Source organism: Camellia sinensis, chromosome 10 (assembly GCF_055761805.1).
Source record: "Camellia sinensis isolate YWXY chromosome 10, ASM5576180v1, whole genome shotgun sequence".
Classification (NCBI taxonomy): Eukaryota; Viridiplantae; Streptophyta; class Magnoliopsida; order Ericales; family Theaceae; genus Camellia; species Camellia sinensis.
In genome coordinates, this window is record NC_138970.1 from 26,073,772 (window position 1) to 26,091,474 (window position 17,703).

A 17,703-nucleotide genomic window follows, 5' to 3' on the forward strand; every position below is an offset into this window, starting at 1 on the left:
TATAGCTTATGCCTAAACAGCTTATAACTTATAACTATGAACATAAGCTGATTTCTGACTTATAAATTAAGTATCTCCTGCCCCACTCAAAGAATAAGCTGATTTCTGACTTCCAAAAAGCTATAAGCTATAAGCTATAAGCTAAACTAAACACATCAAAATAGCTTAAATTAAACTGAAAGCTGAAATAAGCTGCTTTTAAGTTCTGCCAAACAGACACCACCTCCGTTTAGGAGAGGAGGCACTTCTCGTTTGACTTTTGCAACTCAGATCACGTGGAGACAGGCACGCAGCTACAGTTTTTTCTCTTTCAAATTTGCAGGCAAGAGTTTCAAATTATAGCCAAAGATCACTTTTGATGACCAGTAAAGTACTACTTGCACAATACTTTGATTTTCAAAAAGTAAACAGTAATTTTTTATTAAAATATTATATAATATACAATAAAATCTATTTAAATAATATTTACATTTGAATGCATCATATATATATCTATATAATAAGACAAGAGGCTTTTTGAAAATGTCTTAAAATGTATGTGAGATACATTTTAATCCAATGGTCTAAATTGTCTCATCTCAACTTCAATGGTTGAGATGTCTTTATTTCCCTCTCTCTCCATCAATGGTTGATGGGGAAGAGATTTAAGCATCAACGGCTTTATTTCCCTCTGATGGTCTGAAAATATCTCTCTCCCCCCTCTCCATCACAGGTATTCATCTCCTCTCTCTCTCTCTCTCATTTCAATTTTTGAACTCTCTCTCTCTACCTTCATCGGAGCCCATCCCGTGCGACGCCGACGACCACCGACACCACCGACCACCTCTTCTCCTGTCACCCTCCTCTTTCGTCTCTCTCCCCTTGCAAGGTAAACTAGAACTTCCAACTTGAATTCATGATATTTTTTGTGGGTTTGCTTGAATTTGAATCTGAATCTGAAACTGAATGTAAAGTTGTGTTGAATCTGGGTGTTGAATCTGAATTTGAATCTGAATGTAAAGTTGTGTTGAATCTGGGATTTGGTTGTAAAGTTGAATCTGAATGTTTTGTGGGTTTGCTTGAATCTAAATGTTTTGTAAAGTTGAATATTTTTTTGCTTGAATCTGAATTTTTTGTGGGTTTGTATAGTTGAATCTGGATATTTTTGATATGTGGGTGTTTGGTTGGGTTGATTTTGAAATGAGTTTTGAATCTGGATATTTTCATAGATTTTGAAACTGGATATTTTCATTTTTAAAAAGTTTTGGGTCTGAAATGGGTTTCACTTGAGCAGCCTGATATGGGTATGTTTTTATTGTTTTTGTTTTTATAAAACATGTTTCTGTATACATTTTGGATACATACTTTGATGGTTGTCATGATCAGTATAGAAAATCAATTTCATAATTTTTTTATTTATTTATTTATTTTAAATTTTATTGATAGGTTCGCAAGGGAAGGATAAGAGGGTTCTTTTTGATAACAATGACTTGGTTTTGCATGAAGGATTTCTAGAGATCAATTCATTTGGCCACTCATTTAGGTCAGTTTTATTTTGTTTTTTTCCCTTTTTTTTACCCTTTTTTTTTATATTTATAATCGGCATGAGCAAAAATGGAAGTTGCATCATGTAGCAATTAGGGCTATAAATCAATCAAGTTTTAGCCGAATTGACGAGATGAATTCTAACATGAAAAAACTTGACAGGGACTATGATGCAAAGAGTGAAAGACAATAAACTGTTGAGGAATTCTATCGGGTGAACCACATTAACCAAACATATGATTTTGTAAGTTCACTATTGTTTTCAAATTTTTTTTTTCATTATTGTTTTTGTTTTTATATGGGTTTTTGAAAACAATGACAAATTCATAAACACACATTTTTTCCATTTTGGTGTGAAAACATTCTTGAAAAATTAAAAAAAAAAAAGTTTAGAACTGTTTCTTAAGAACAATATTTTCAAAAGTAGTTTGTCACACAAATTTTTTTCATTTTTCATAGATTTTGAATATATTTTCATAGACTTTGAATATATAAACCCAGTTTATGCACTCTATATTTTCATAGATTTTGAATCTGGATCTTTTCATTTTTAAAAAGTTTTGGGTCTGAAATGGGTTTCACTTGATATATATACATATATAGTCCAGTGTATAAAATTGATGAAGGGTTGGAGATGTTCTTAGTAAAATGTTTAAGGCCCTAAAATATTTTCTCTAAATTTACTACACAGCAGGGGTTGGGTCTTGGAGAAGTTCTTGGTCTTGGTTGATTCCAAAACAAATCAACTTCCAACTCGAATTCATGATATTTTTTGCTTGAATTCATGATATAATAAGTCGACCTACACTAAATCGTGTCCATTTCAACTCTGAACCAAATGACAATTATGTTGTAATCAGGCATAAATGACAAATATACACTAAACAGTATCAATTTCAACTCTTAACCAACCAAATAATGATACATTACATGCAATTATATGCAATTCTATGAGATAACAAAGGTTCAAATCAAGACATAAATGCCAAATAACTATACTCCCTATGAGAATAATATAAACTGGACTATAACTATACTCCCTATGCCAAATAACAAAGGTTCAAATCAAGACATAAATGCCAAATAACATAAATGCCAATTATATGCAATTCTATGAGAATGTTTTGTGGGTTTGCTTGAATATGAATGTTTTGTAAAGTTGAATATTTTTTTGCTTGAATCTGAAATTTTTTGTGGGTTTGTAAAGTTGAATCTGGATATTTTTTATATGTGGGTGTTTGGTTGGGTTGATTTTGAAATGAGTTTTTAATCTGGATATTTTCATAGATTTTGAAACTGGATATTTTCATTTTTGAAAAGTTTTGGGTCTGAAATGGGTTTCACTTGAGGAACCTGATATGGGTATGTTTTTATTGTTTTTGTTTTTATAAAACATGTTTCTGTATACATTTTGGATACATACTTTGATTGTTGTCATGATCAGTATAGAAAATCAATTTCATAATTTTTTATTTTTTATTTTTATTTTTTTTAATTTTATTGACAGGTTCACAAGGGGAGGATAAGAGGGTTCTTTTTGATAACAATGACTTGGTTTTGCATGAAGGATTTCCAATTCCAAAATCTGTGCAAGATACTGGGTTTGATGCCCCAGAGATCAATTCATTTGGCCACTAATTTAGGTCAGTTTTATTTTGTTTTTTTTCCCTTTTTCCCCCCTTTTTTTTTATATTTATAATCGGTATGAGCAAAAATGGAAGTTGCATCATGTAGCAATTAGGGCTATAAATCAATCAAGTTTTAGCCGAATTGACGAGATGAATTCTAACATGAAAAAACTTGACAGGGACTATGATGCAAAGAGTGAAAGACAACAAACTGTTGAGGAATTCTATCGAGTGAACCACATTAACCAAACATATGATTTTGTAAGTTCACTATTGTTCAATATGGATTTCAATTTTTTTTTTCATTATTGTTTTTGTTTTTATATGGGTTTTTGAAAACAATGACAAATTCATAAACACACATCTTTTCCATTTTGGTGTGAAAACATTCTTGAAAAATTAAAAAAAAAAAAGTTTAGAAATGTTTCTTAAGAACAATATTTTCAAAAATAGTTTGTTAGACAAATTTTTTCATTTTTCATAGATTTTGAATATATTTTCATAGACTTTGAATATATAAACCCAGTTTATACACTCTATATTTTCATAGATTTTGAAATAGATTTTGAATTTGGATATTTTCATTTTTAAAAAGTTTTGGGTCTGAAATGGGTTTCACTTCATATATATACATGTATAGTCCAGTGTATAAAATTGATGAAGGGTTGGAGATGTTCTTAGTAAAATGTTTAAGACCCTAAAATATTTTCTCTAAATTTACTACATAGCAGGGGTCGGGTCTTGGAGATGTTCTTGGTCTTGGTTGATTCCAAAACTAATCAACCTCCAACTTGAATTCATGATATTTTTTGCTTGAATGCATGATATAATAAGTCGACCTACACTAAATTGTGTCCATTTCAACTTTGAACCAAATGACAATTATGTTGTAATCAGGCATAAATGACAAATGTACACTTAACAGTATCAATTTCAACTCTTAACCAACCAAATAATGATACATTACATGCAATTATATGCAATTCTATGAGATAACAAAGGTTCAAATCAGGACATAAATGCCAAATAACTATACTCCCTATGAGAATAATATAAACTGGACTATAACTAAACTCCCTATGCCAAATAACAAAGGTTCAAATCAGGACATAAATGCCAATTATATGCAATTCTATGACAATGTTTTGTGGGTTTGCTTGAATATGAATGTTTTGTAAAGTTGAATATGAATGTTTGTATAGAATAAGGCAAAGGGTGAGGTGAGAGATGGACACACATAGAAGGACATGAGTGATGACCCATCACTACTGATTGGCCTATATATAATGCAAAGGACTCCCAGATTGGGGACACACTAATAGACCTTCTTGAGGCTCCTTTAGCTTTACCATTCTATGTCAATAACTCAAATTTTTTTAATGTTTTTAATTTCCCAACAGTGGCTTCAAGACCCATCGTTCAACACCAAAACAGAGGTATTTTACATTGTCTCTTGAATTTCCCTTTTTCTGCTCTTGATCGCTATTGTTGGTTAATTATGTTTTTTGAATTCTGAATCCTGACGGATTTGTTGTTTGTATTTGTTGGTTGATAATATTTTGTATTACTTCTAAGATTTCATGTACAGCACACAGTGCTTCCCTTTCTATTTGACATGTAACTTTATAGAGATATGTCCAATTTTGGAGTTAATAATAATGTATTTTGGAGTTGAGCCCATCTCAATCTCAATTAAACAGTGGACGTTTTATTTTTAGGCTTTTAAGTCTGTAGAAAATTTGTCAAAAATTTACCAAATAGGTTTTTGTTTTCAAGCTTCTTTTTTTCTCCTTCCTTGAAAGTTCAAACATTGAGTTTGCATTTGCTTTGATTGTTGAAAAACTTTGTTCTTTACTTGCTCGCAAAACTTTTTACTTTATTGTTGACTGTAAAAGAAATAACATAACAACAACTTAAAGATCGCATAAACACGTAATTAAACTAAAATAAAACTATTTGGGCGTTAATTGAATTTCATTTGAAAACTCGCCTATGTTCTTATAAAGTTTAATTTCAAATCCCTTCATTTGATTGGAAACTCCCACAGCTTCTGTGAACTTAGATAGATGTTTTTGAGTTTGTTTTGTGGTGGGTCACCAAAGCTCAACAATGGTTGTTTGCCTATGTCATTTTCTTGGTATAGAAACAGGAATTTTCAGGTTGAAGGCATAATTTCATTTCTGTAATTGATAATTTATTTTTAAGACAAGAAGGGTTGGGATTACAATTATATTAAATTAATAATTGATAATTTATTAAATAGTATTGGGATTACAATTATATTCTAATCCCAACATTATTTACACCGTGCCTTCAGGCACGGGTATATGCTAGTATATATATATACAAGTATGTAGCAAAGCAAATAATATTTTGTATCAAATGATATAAAATATGTATCATATTAAGTCATAATATATCTAATATATTTTAAATATCATCAAAATTCAATAATATGATTAACAAAATTAAAACAAAAGCTAGTGCCACATTCATTTGGCAACATAGATTTGTAGTAAAAAAAATTTAAAAATTATTGTAAATTGTATTCTTGTTAACTTTATTTTTTATACATTTTTTAATAAAAAAATTAATTAAAATAATGAATAAATTACAAATACACCCCCTAAGATTTGCTTAAAGTACAAATTGTTTCCTGTAGTTTAAAAAATTACAAATATCCCCTTGTTAAAAAATTTATTTAACTGAATTAACTAAAAAAAAGAAATTCATAATTGCTCTCCTTTACAATAATAAAATTACCTAAATCATTAATTGAAATATATTTATAACATCATTGAAAACTGTTAATTGACTTGATGATTTATTAATAAAATGGACGATTTGTTATGAAATTAGAAACCTCAGAGGGTGGAATATAATTTTCAAAACTACATGAGACAATTTATATTTTAATCAAATCTCAAGAGGTATATTTATAATTTAGCTTAAAATAATCAATTTCCATAAGCCTACACGTGAAAGTTTTAATTTAAATTTTAATGGTATGAATATCTGCAAGTCGAACTTGGCGTTTGTTTAATACGCCCAAAATTACGAGAAGTTATTCAATGTTTCATTACATTTACTATCTTTTAGAAGTTTAACATGAATATGGTGGATCCCATTATTCAAACTAGTAACTACTCATCTAGAACACCACCTACACTTACTCAAGGAATAATGAATAATTTCTCCAAAATTATGAACAACGACTTGTTTGGCAAATTAAGTTGGATAAAATTATGAGAATGATGACATTGAGTGGATATATTATTAGAATGGTGGTGTTAGGTTAGAGATATAAGATAAAATGTGTTTATTTATGCACCAAGGTGATGATATTAGTTAGTTAAATATACAAAATTATCTGAAAACCCTTCTTACATATAGGTCTCTTTTGGGGAACACATAAATAAGTTACTTATTGACTTATTAGTTTATTTTAGTCACATCATTTCTCTACTTTTATACACGTCTTTTCGTAATAAATAAAAAAAATAATCTTATTACCCGAAAAAAAAATGCCGAGTGGAAGACAAAGTGATATCTATCTATCTATCTATACTATATATATAACCAAATGTAGTTGTTAAGTCAAAAGGCTCCAAAACGTAAATCCTAAATTCTCTTAATTTTGAAGAAAAAAGATATTATGTGGCACTTTCTTTCACCTCCCTCCCACTTTTCAAGCCTTCTCACTCTCTCTCCCTATATAAAATATAAAATACTAAAATATTCATCCATATCCATCATCAACAATAATATTTATCTCAAAATAATAAAATATTCATCCATATCCATTACCCACAATAATATCTATCTCACTCTCAATCTCAATTTAAAAAAAAAAAAAAAAAAGAAACCCACAACTCCTACAACTTCCACACACACATTTCTCTATTAAGTTTATTCCAATCAAATTCAATCATTCTCTTATCTACCCATCTTTTATTTCTCAGAATAACTCATCTTTTCCATTGTTACATTTTACAAGTTTGATGATCTGAAAAAATCATTACAAAGTCAGTGTAATATTATTTCTTATTTTATATGCATTTTTTTTGTGTTTGTTTCTTTGTGTGTATGTATTTCATTTTCTCAATATTTTTCAATTCATTTACACATCTTTTCATCTTCTCCATTTTTATGCTCATATTATTATTTCTTACTTTATATGCACTTTTTTCGGTGTTTATTACTTTTGTATGTATATATGTATATATATATATATATATATATTTATATTTTGCCAATATTTTTCAGTTTATCTATACACCTTTTCATCTTCTCTATTATTACATTCAATCATTCTCTCATCTACCTATCTTTTCTCAGAATAACTCATATTCTCGATTGTTATATTTTTCAAGTTTAATGATCTATGAAAATCATTACAAGGTCAGTGTAATATTATTTTTTTACTTTATATGTATTTTTTTAATATTTGTTACTTTGTATGCATATATTTTTTTCTAATATTTTTCAGTTGATCTACACATCTTTTCATTTTCTCTATTTTTATGCTCCTAATATTATTTCCTACTTTATATGTATTTTTCCAATGTATTACTTTTGTATGTGTATATTTTTTTTTTTCTAATATGTTTCAATTCATTTACACATCTTCTTCATTATTACATTTTGCATGATTTGGGCTTGCTTTTTTTTTTTTTTAAATTTGTGATTTGCGCTTGTTCTTTAATTTAATCAGATTTGAAACTCATCAAATCTTGAATTTAATTTTTTTTATTGTTTTATCTCATATCTATCACACCATCACACCCATTATTGGTTTCAGGTAAACTCTCGAAATCAAGAAGATCAGCTATGCATAGAGTTAATCTCACATTTTCTCCTTTAAGCTCTCTCAAATGAGTGTTCTTCGAATCATTTGCAACCAATATACACCCAATTAAATACACACACACAAAACAGCTTCAAAACCTTAAACACAATTTTTCAATTTTAAAATTTTTAAAAATAAAAAATACATTTGGCTTAAAGTGATAGGTACATCTAACAATATTTAATTTTAAAATTTTAAAATCTTTAAATTCTATCTAAACATATCTAATTTAAAATTTTGAATTTTGAATTTTGAATTTTTTTTTTACAATATTGAAAAAAATGGTTCAAATCTATTCATGTATTCTCTAACTTTTGAATTAACACACATGGCATAATTTTACTGGATTTAACATTTAAATTTTAAAATTAACGGAAATGTCTAATTATATTTTTCGAGGAATTCCAATACTTTATTCTAAATTTTTCAATTTTTTTTTAATTTTTTCAAAATTTAATGCTAAGTGTTAATTTTTTTTATTGGCTATCCATGATTTTATCCATAATTCTTTTTGTAGGCTATAATGATAACAATTGACCCTAATTGGCCACCATGCCTGCCTTAGGGCTTAGTCCCAAGGAGGTCATGGGTTCAATTCCCCTTAGGAGTGCAAGCATTTAGGTGCTTTGCCAAGGGTGGAGAGATTTTCCCCTATAGGTGTTAATCTAACAACTAACATTTGCCAATCAAAAATAAATAAATAAATAAAAAATAACAATAACAATTGACTACCAGTGATTTTAAAATTTTCTATCAATGTATTTTTATTTTTATTTTTTTTGAAAAAATATCATCAAGCATGCAATTTAAAAATTAAATATATTTTATTCTATTACAACTTTATTTAAAAAGTAAATTTATTTTGCTACTATTCAAGAAAATATATATGCCTTTATTTTGATATAACAAATAAAATTAAATTATCTTTTACTCATACGTAATCTCTCATAAATATTTTATCTTTTTAAATTTTGATTATCAACAACCGAATTCCCACATTTCTCCCTTCTTTTTTTTTGTAAGATGTTTATTTTATTTTTATCTTTACTTTTCAAATTAGATTTGATATCTATCTTTTTATCTATGTATATATCTATACTATTTATATAAGCAAGTGTAGTGTATTCTCTAAAATTTTCAAAGTCTCAATACTCAATTCTTAAACAGAGTTAAGATTCTATTTCCTACATGTTGCTTTCTCAGAGTTATGTTTTTAATTTTTCATCCTTATTTTTTTCCAATAAAAAATATTTTTTTCTCTTACTATGGTTTTTATTTTAAATTTTTAACTTTTAAAATCTTTTTATTATCTAAGGCTCCCTATCTCTTTTTCTTGATTTCTTATTTCTTCCATTTTAATTTTTTTTTAATCCCCAATCCTATCATTATCTCCAACTTTATTCTTATTATATTTTTCGATCCCTTTTTTTAAATTTATTTTCATCTCTAATCTAATAACTATCTTCAAATTCATTTCTATCTTATTTTTCAAATGCTTCACACTTCAGCTATATATTTTAATATACCGTCGAGTTTTTTTAGTGTTTGCACATTGGGTATAAAGTTTTGTTCAAACTCCGCGTTTAAGATTTGAGTTACATTCAACCATCAATAACGTTATAATTGGTTAGGTAGTTGTAGAATTTTAGGGTTTTGATGAATTTTATTCTCTCCGTATACCTATGTCTATATGTAGTGGGGGCATTTTTTTTTTTTTTTTTTCTTTTCTTTACAAGTCCTTTGAACATTTTTACATTATTTGTAATAGTATTCATTTTTACATTTTTATATTATTTGTAATAGTACCCATTTTTACGTTATTCATTTTTAAAGCTAGAATAATGTCCAATAGAAATATAGTTCATGCTACTAAATGACCTACTTGGACTAAGATAATTTTATAATCAATGTTTCAAATGACAAATTTATGGAAAAAATTAATATATGAACTTAGGTATTAGATAGTTATCATATTCAAAATATTTGTTAGTTATAACTCCCTATTATATTTTAAAATTATAAGAATTTTTTATTTTATAATACAAAAATAAGTATAATAAATTATTTAAATTATACATTCTCTCGCATAGCACAGGTTGCCGCTAGTTTTAACCATTAATATGTGTGAAAGGATTAGCAATTCCAGCCCTCTCATGGAAATGTTAATCCTACCATGAGAGGGGATTTATACTCTCATGGGATTGCGGATTAAGGGATCCTAAATCACAGCTGGCTCTTGTGATGCCCCTTTGAGTGTTTTTTTTCACATCTTTTTTAACAATTCGAACCGTTCATATTGTAGGATTTGTGAAATAGATCATCCATACAAAAAATCAAATTGATTGGACATCTATAACTATGTAACAAGTACACATTTGTTTTTTAAAAATAAACGCTTAACTTGATCTTTATAATTTTTTTAAAATAATAAGTATTTGATCATGGGATTACAAATTTTTAATTAACCTAATTTTTTGTATGAATAATATACTCGATAAATCCCACAATGTGAATAGTTTAAAGGAAATTGCTTTGGAGCTCTAAAAATGTAGCTCTAAACTGGCATTAAATTGTCTTTTTCTTCCCTTTGTTTTGTTTTTTCCTGCTTTTTTTTTTTTAAAAAAAAAAAAAAGGGTTGCCAACTCAGTAGAGCTGCTCTAATAGCAGCTCTACTAGAGCTCTCAATCACTGCCGTTAGTTTAAATTAACAAAAAAAAACTCAAGAAAATTCTCCACCGAGGCATCATAGGAGGCTGCTGTGACTAGGGTCACAACAACATCCCCAAGTCATGGGATTGCTAAGACCATCTCCAATGGCTCATCAAACCCAGCATCAAATTTAAAATTTGGTGAAAAAGTTACTGTTTGATGCTCCAACGGTTACACCAAATCGATATCAAAATGAGATTTCACCAAACATTTCATCAAACTGAGAACAGGCGAAGCATTTCACCAAATCACTATTACTGATCGTTGGGGTGATACCAACCGGTCGACCAGCCGGTTGACCGGCCGGTTGACCAGTAAAAGATTCAAACAGTTCAAAAAAAAGTTCAAACAGTTCCAAAAAAAAAAATTTCCCTAACCGGTCAACCGGCCGGTCGACCACCCGGTCGTCCCGGAAAAAGTTCAGAAAGTTCAACAAAAACGGTTCAGACAATTCAAAAAAAAAAAAAAATTCACTCACCGGTCGACCACCCGGTTGTCCCGGGACATATTTGGTGAAAGGTGAACTGTTGGAGCATCTGGTACCAGATTTGGTGAAATGAGTTATTTTTGACTCAGATTTGATGAAAAATCTGATTCACCGTTGGAAATGCTCTAAGGAAATGGGATTGGTGATGTAGTTATAGGCATGCCTTCGTTTGGCAAATCCAAACTTGGTCTATTTTGGCTATTTTAACCATAAAAAATAAAATAAGTTTTTTAGTCTAATAAAATAAAATATCGCATTCAACTAATAATTATTACATTATTTCTCTTACAAAAAAGTCAAAAAAAAACTAAAAGCCCTTCTCAAATCAGGTTTCTTAACCACATGTTAAAATAGTCAAAAAAGTCAAAAAATTAAAAAGCCAACTCACTTCCCAAACGAAGACATAGTATCATGTTATGAGCCCATGAAGACATATCCTGAATTTATTTTAATGATCTAAAATGTTTATAGTATAGGATTCGTTAAATAAATCATTCAGACAAAAAAAATTAAGTTAATTAGTTATGTATAATCCACAACAAGACCACATTTGTATTTAAAAAAATAAGCGATTAGTATGATTTTAATAATTTTTAGTGCTATTATTCGTCTTAATCATAAGGTTATTCTTGTCTAATTAATTTTATTTTTTATATATATAATATCCTTAACAAATTTTATAATATAAATAATTCAAAACATTAAAATATAATTAAAACAAACTATACATAATATGACAACATAACTACTGTCACAACACCCACTCCAATTCAGATGGCCAGGCCCATAATATTTTATTACACATAAAAATATAAGTTTGGCAGATCCTACCAATTGGGAATCCAACCCTCCCTCCTAATCAACGTGTTCTGATTCTGACCTTAAAAACATGACGGACGCGTTCTGATCGATTGGTGAGTTTTGGCCTTTTGTCCACGTAAGTTAATGTTGATTTTTCAGGCTTTGCTCACATGAACTGTCTACTAATTTCATTAAATAATGATGAACAAATGACATAGCTCGTTATTGGGCTCTCACTTTACCATAGAGTTTACCATTGTTTGGGAATTACAATTTTAGAAGTTTTCTAATTTTTTATGAAAAAATATTTTAAAAAATAAAAAATAATATAATAATTTAAAATTTTTTTAACTAAAATAGTTTATTAACAAACAAGACCTTAAGGCTGTTTTAACAATATACTAAAATAATAATAAAAATCAAAAAATTAATTTCTCTTTCTACTTTTATACACGTTTTTTTATTAAAAAAACTACATAAAATAATTATTTTTTAAAATAATACATAGTGGGGTTTTTTTATATAGTATATTTTTGCCTTTAGCAATTTTAAATTTTTTTTTTGAAAATTAACTAAAAAAAAGAAATTCATAACTGCTCTCCTATACAATAATAAAATTACCTAAATCATAATTGAAATATATTTATAAAATCATTGAAAAATGTTAATTGACTGGATGATTTATTAATAAAATGGACGATTTGTTATGAAATTAAAAATCTCAGAGGGTGGAATATAATTTTCAAAACTACATGAGACAATTTATATTTTAATCAAATCTCAAGAGGTGTATTTATAATTTAGCCTAAAATAATCAATTTCCATAAGCCTACACGTGAAAGTTTTAATTTAAATTTTAATGGTATGAATTTCTGCAAGTCGAACTTGGCGTTTGTTTAATACGCCCAAAATTACGAGAAGTTATTCAATGTTTCATTACATTTACTATCTTTTAGAAGTTTAACATGAATATGGTGGATCCCATTATTCAAACTAGTAACTACTCATCTAGAACACTACCTAGACTTACTCAAGGAACATTGAATAATTTCTCCAAAATTATGAACAACGACTTGTTTGACAAATTAGGTCGGATAAAATTATGAGAATGATGACATTGAGTGGATATATTATTAGAATGGTGGTGTTAGGTTAGAGATATAAGATAAAATGTGTTTATTTATGCACCAAGGTGATGATATTAGTTAGTTAAATATACAAAATTATCTGAAAACCCTTCTTACATATAGGTCTCTTTTGGGGAACACATAAATAAGTTACTTGTTGACTTATTAGTTTATTTCAGTCACATCATTTTTCTACTTTTTTACATGTCTTTTCGTAATAAACAAAAAAAAATATCTTTATTATCGAAAAAAAACATTCTGAGTGGAAGACAAAGTGACATCTATCTATCTATATCTATAACTAAATGTAGTTGTTAAGTCAAAAGGCTCCAAAACTTGAATTTTAAATTCTCATAATTTTGAAGAAAAAAAATATTTTGTGGCACTTTCTTTCACCTCCTTTCCCACTCTTCAAGCCTTCTCACTCTCTCTCCCTATATAAAATATAAAATACTAAAAATACTCATCCATATCTATCACTAACAGTAATATTTATCCCAAAATAATAAAATATTCATCCATATCCATCACCCACAATAATATCTATCTCACTTTCAATCTCAATTTAAAAATAAAAAAAAAACCCACAACTCCTACAACTTCCAAACACACGTTTCTCTATTCATTTTATTCCAATCAAATTTAATCATTCTCTCATCTACCCATCTTTTATTTCTCAGAATAAATCATTTTCTCCATTGTTACATTTTGCAAGTTTGATGATCTGAAAAATCATTACAAGGTCAGTGTAATACTATTTCTTATTTTATATATATATTTTTTTGTGTTTGTTACTTTGTGTGTATATATTTCATTTTCTCAATATTTTTCAATTCATCTACATATCTTTTCATCTTCTCTATTTTTATGCTTCTATTATTATTTCTTACTTTATATGCATTTTTTCAATGTTTATTACTTTTATATGCACACACACACACACACACATATATATATATTTATATTTTGCCAATATTTTTCAGTTTATCTATACACCTTTTCATCTTCTCTATTATTACATTCAGTCATTCTCTCATCTTTTCTCAAAATAACTCATCTTCTCAATTGTTATATTTTTCAAGTTTAATGATCTGTGAAAATCATTACAAAGTCAATGTAATATTATTTTTTACTTTGTATGTATTTTTTTAGTGTTTGTTAGCTTGTGTGCATATATTTTTTTCTAATATTTTTCAGTTCATCTACACATCTTTCATTTTCTCCATTTTTATGCTCCTAATATTATTTCCTACTTTATATGTATTTTTCCAATGTATTACTTTTGTGTGTGTATATTTCTTTTCTAATATTTTTCAATTCATTTACACATCTTTTCATCTTCTTCATTATTATATTTTGCATGATTTGGGCTTGCTTTTTTCTTTTTTTTTAATTTGTGATTTGCGTTTATTTTTTAATTTAATCAGATTTGAAACTCATCAAATCTTGAATTTAATTTTTTTTTATTATTTTATCTCATATCTATCACACCATCACATCCATTAATGGTTTCAGGTAAACTCTCGAAATCAAGAAGATCAGCTATGCATGGAGTTAATCTCACATTTTCTCCTTCAAGCTCTCTCAAATGAGAGTTTTTCGAATCATTTGCAACCAATATACACCCAATTAAATATACACACAAAACAGCTTCAAAACCTTAAACACAATTTCTCAATTTTAAAAGTTTTAAAAATAAAAAATATATTTGGCTTAAAGTGATAAATACATCTAACAATATTTAATTTTTAAATTTTTAAAATTTTAAATTCTATCTAAACATATCTAATTTAAAATTTTGAATTTTTTTTTTTACAATATTAAAAAAAATGATTCAAATCTATTAGTGTATTATCTAAATTTTGAATTAACACACAAGACATAATCTTACTGGATTTAACGTTTAAATTTTAAAATTAAGTAAAATGCCCAATTATATGATTCCAGGAATTCCAATACTGAATTCTGAATTTTTCAATTTTTTTTTTAATTTTTACAAAATTTAATGCTAAGTGTTGATTTTTTTATTGACTATCCATGATTTTATCCAAAATTCTTTTTGTAGGCTATAATGATAACAATTGACCCTAGTTGGCTACCATGCCTTCCTTAAGGCTTAGTCCTAAGGAGATCATGGGTTCAATTCCCTTTAAGAGTTAATTAAGGGAATGCAAGCATTTAGGTGCTTTGCCAATGGTGGAGAGATTTCTCCTATAGATGCTAATTTAACAACTAACAACTAACATTTGCCGATCAAAAATAAATAAATAAATAAAAAATAATGATAACAATTGACTAGCATTAATTTTAAAATTTTCTATCAATGTATTTTTTTTTTTTTTTGAAAAAATATCATCAAGCATACAATTTAAAAATTAAATATATTTTATTCTATTACAACTTTATTTAAAAAGTAAATTTATTTTGCTACTATTCAAGAAAATATATATGTCTTTATTTTGATATAACAAACAAAATTAAATTATCTTTTACTCATACGTAATCTCTCATTAATATTTTATCTTTTTAAATTTTGATTATCAACAACCAAATTCCCACATTTCTCTCTTCTTTTTTTGTAGGATGTTTATTTTACTTTATCTTTACTTTTCAAATTAGATTTGATATCTATCTTTTTACCTATGTATATATCTATACTATATATATAAGTAAATATAGTGTGTTCTCTAAAATTTTCAAAGTCTTAATACTCAATTCTTAAGCAGAGTTAAAATTCTATTTCCTACATGTTGCTCTCTCAAAGTTATGTTTTTAATTTTTCATCCTTATTTCTTTCAAATAAAAAATATTTTTTTCTGTTACTATTGTTTTTGTTTTAAATTTTTAACTTTTAAAATCTTTTTATTATCTATGACTCCTTATCTCTTTTTATTGATTTCTTATTTCTTCCTTTTTAATTTTTTTTTATCTCCAATAGTATCATTATCTCCAGCTTTATTCTTATTATATTTTTCGATCTTTTTTTTAATTTATTTTAATCTCTAATCTAATGACCATCTTCAAATTCATTTCTATCTTATTTTTCAAATGCTTCACACTTCAGCTATATATTTTAACATACCATCGAGTTTTTTTAGTGTTTGCGTATTGGGTATAAAGTTTTGTTCAAACTCCGCGTTTAAAATTCGAGCTATACATTCAACCATCAATAACATTACAATTGGTTAGACAGTTGTAGAATTTTAGAGTTATGATAAATTTTATTCTCTCCGTATACCTTTGACTATATGTAGTGGGGGCATTTTTTTTTTTTCTTTAAATGGCCTTTGAACATTTTTACATTATTTGTAATAGTATTCATTTTTACATTTTTATATTATTTGTAATGGTACCCATTTTTTCATTATTCGTTTTTAAAGCTAGAATAATGTCCGATAGAAATATAGTTCGTGCTGTTAAATGACCTACTTGGACTAAGATAATATTATAATCAATGTTTCAAATGACAAATTTATGGCAAAAATGAATGTATGAACTTAGGTATTAGATAATTATCATATTCAAAATATTTGTTAGTTATAACTCCCTATTATATTTTAAATTTATAAGAATTTTTTATTTTATAATACAAAAATGAGTATAATAAATTATTCATTCTCTTGCATAGCACAAGTTGCTGCTAATTTTAACCATTAATATGTGTGAGAGGATTAGCAATCCCAACCCTCCCATGGAAATGTTAATCCTACCATGAGAGGGGATTTATACTCTCATGGGATTACAGATTAAGGGATCCTAAATCACAACAGGCTCCTGTGATTTTGTAGGATTTGTGAAATAGATCATCTATACAAAACATCAAATTGATTGGACATCTATAACTATGTAACAAGTACACATTTGTTTTTTAAAAATAAACGTTTAACTTGATCTTTATAATTTTTTTAAAAATAATAAGTATTTGATCATAGGGTTACAAATTTTTAATTAACCTAATTTTTTGTATGAATAATATATTCAATAAACCCTACAATGTGAATAGTTTAAATTAAAAAAAAAAAAAAAAAAACTCAGGAAAAATCTCCACCATGGCATCATAGGAGGCTGCTGTAACTAGGGTCACAACAACATCTCCAATTCATGGGATTGCTAAGGGAATGAGGTTGGTGATGTGCCTTATAGGCATGCATTCGTTTGGGAAGCTCAAACATGGTCTTTTTTAGCTATTTTAGTCACAAAAAATAAAATAGACTTTTTAATCTAATAAAATAAAACATCACATTCAACCCATAATCATTACATCCTTTCGCTAAAAAAAAGTCAAAAATTCTTCCTAAACCAGGCTTTTTAACCCTAGGCTAAAATAAGCAAAAAAGTCAAAAAGTCAACTCACTTCCCGAACGAAGGCATAGTATCATGTTATGAGTCCATGAAGACATATCCTGAATTTATTTTAATGATCTAAAATGTTTATAGTATAGGATTCATTAAATAAATCATTCATATAAAAAAATTAAGTTAATTAGTTATATATAATCCACGACAAGACCACATTTTATATTTGAAAAAATAAGTGATTAGTATGATTTTAATAATTTTTAGTGTTATTATTCATCT

At 27.3% G+C, this 17,703-nt stretch overlaps 1 long non-coding RNA gene across 1 annotated transcript; it reads left to right on the forward strand.

Annotated features, from left to right (window-relative positions):
• Positions 1 to 490: 490 nt before the first annotated feature.
• On the forward strand, positions 491 to 4,811 carry LOC114279042 (uncharacterized). The gene is made up of 6 exons (XR_003635146.2): positions 491 to 868; positions 1,426 to 1,522; positions 1,687 to 1,768; positions 3,032 to 3,167; positions 3,332 to 3,413; positions 4,553 to 4,811. It is a non-coding gene; the product is annotated as an uncharacterized LOC114279042 (long non-coding RNA).
• The last annotated feature ends 12,892 nt before the right edge of the window (positions 4,812 to 17,703 follow it).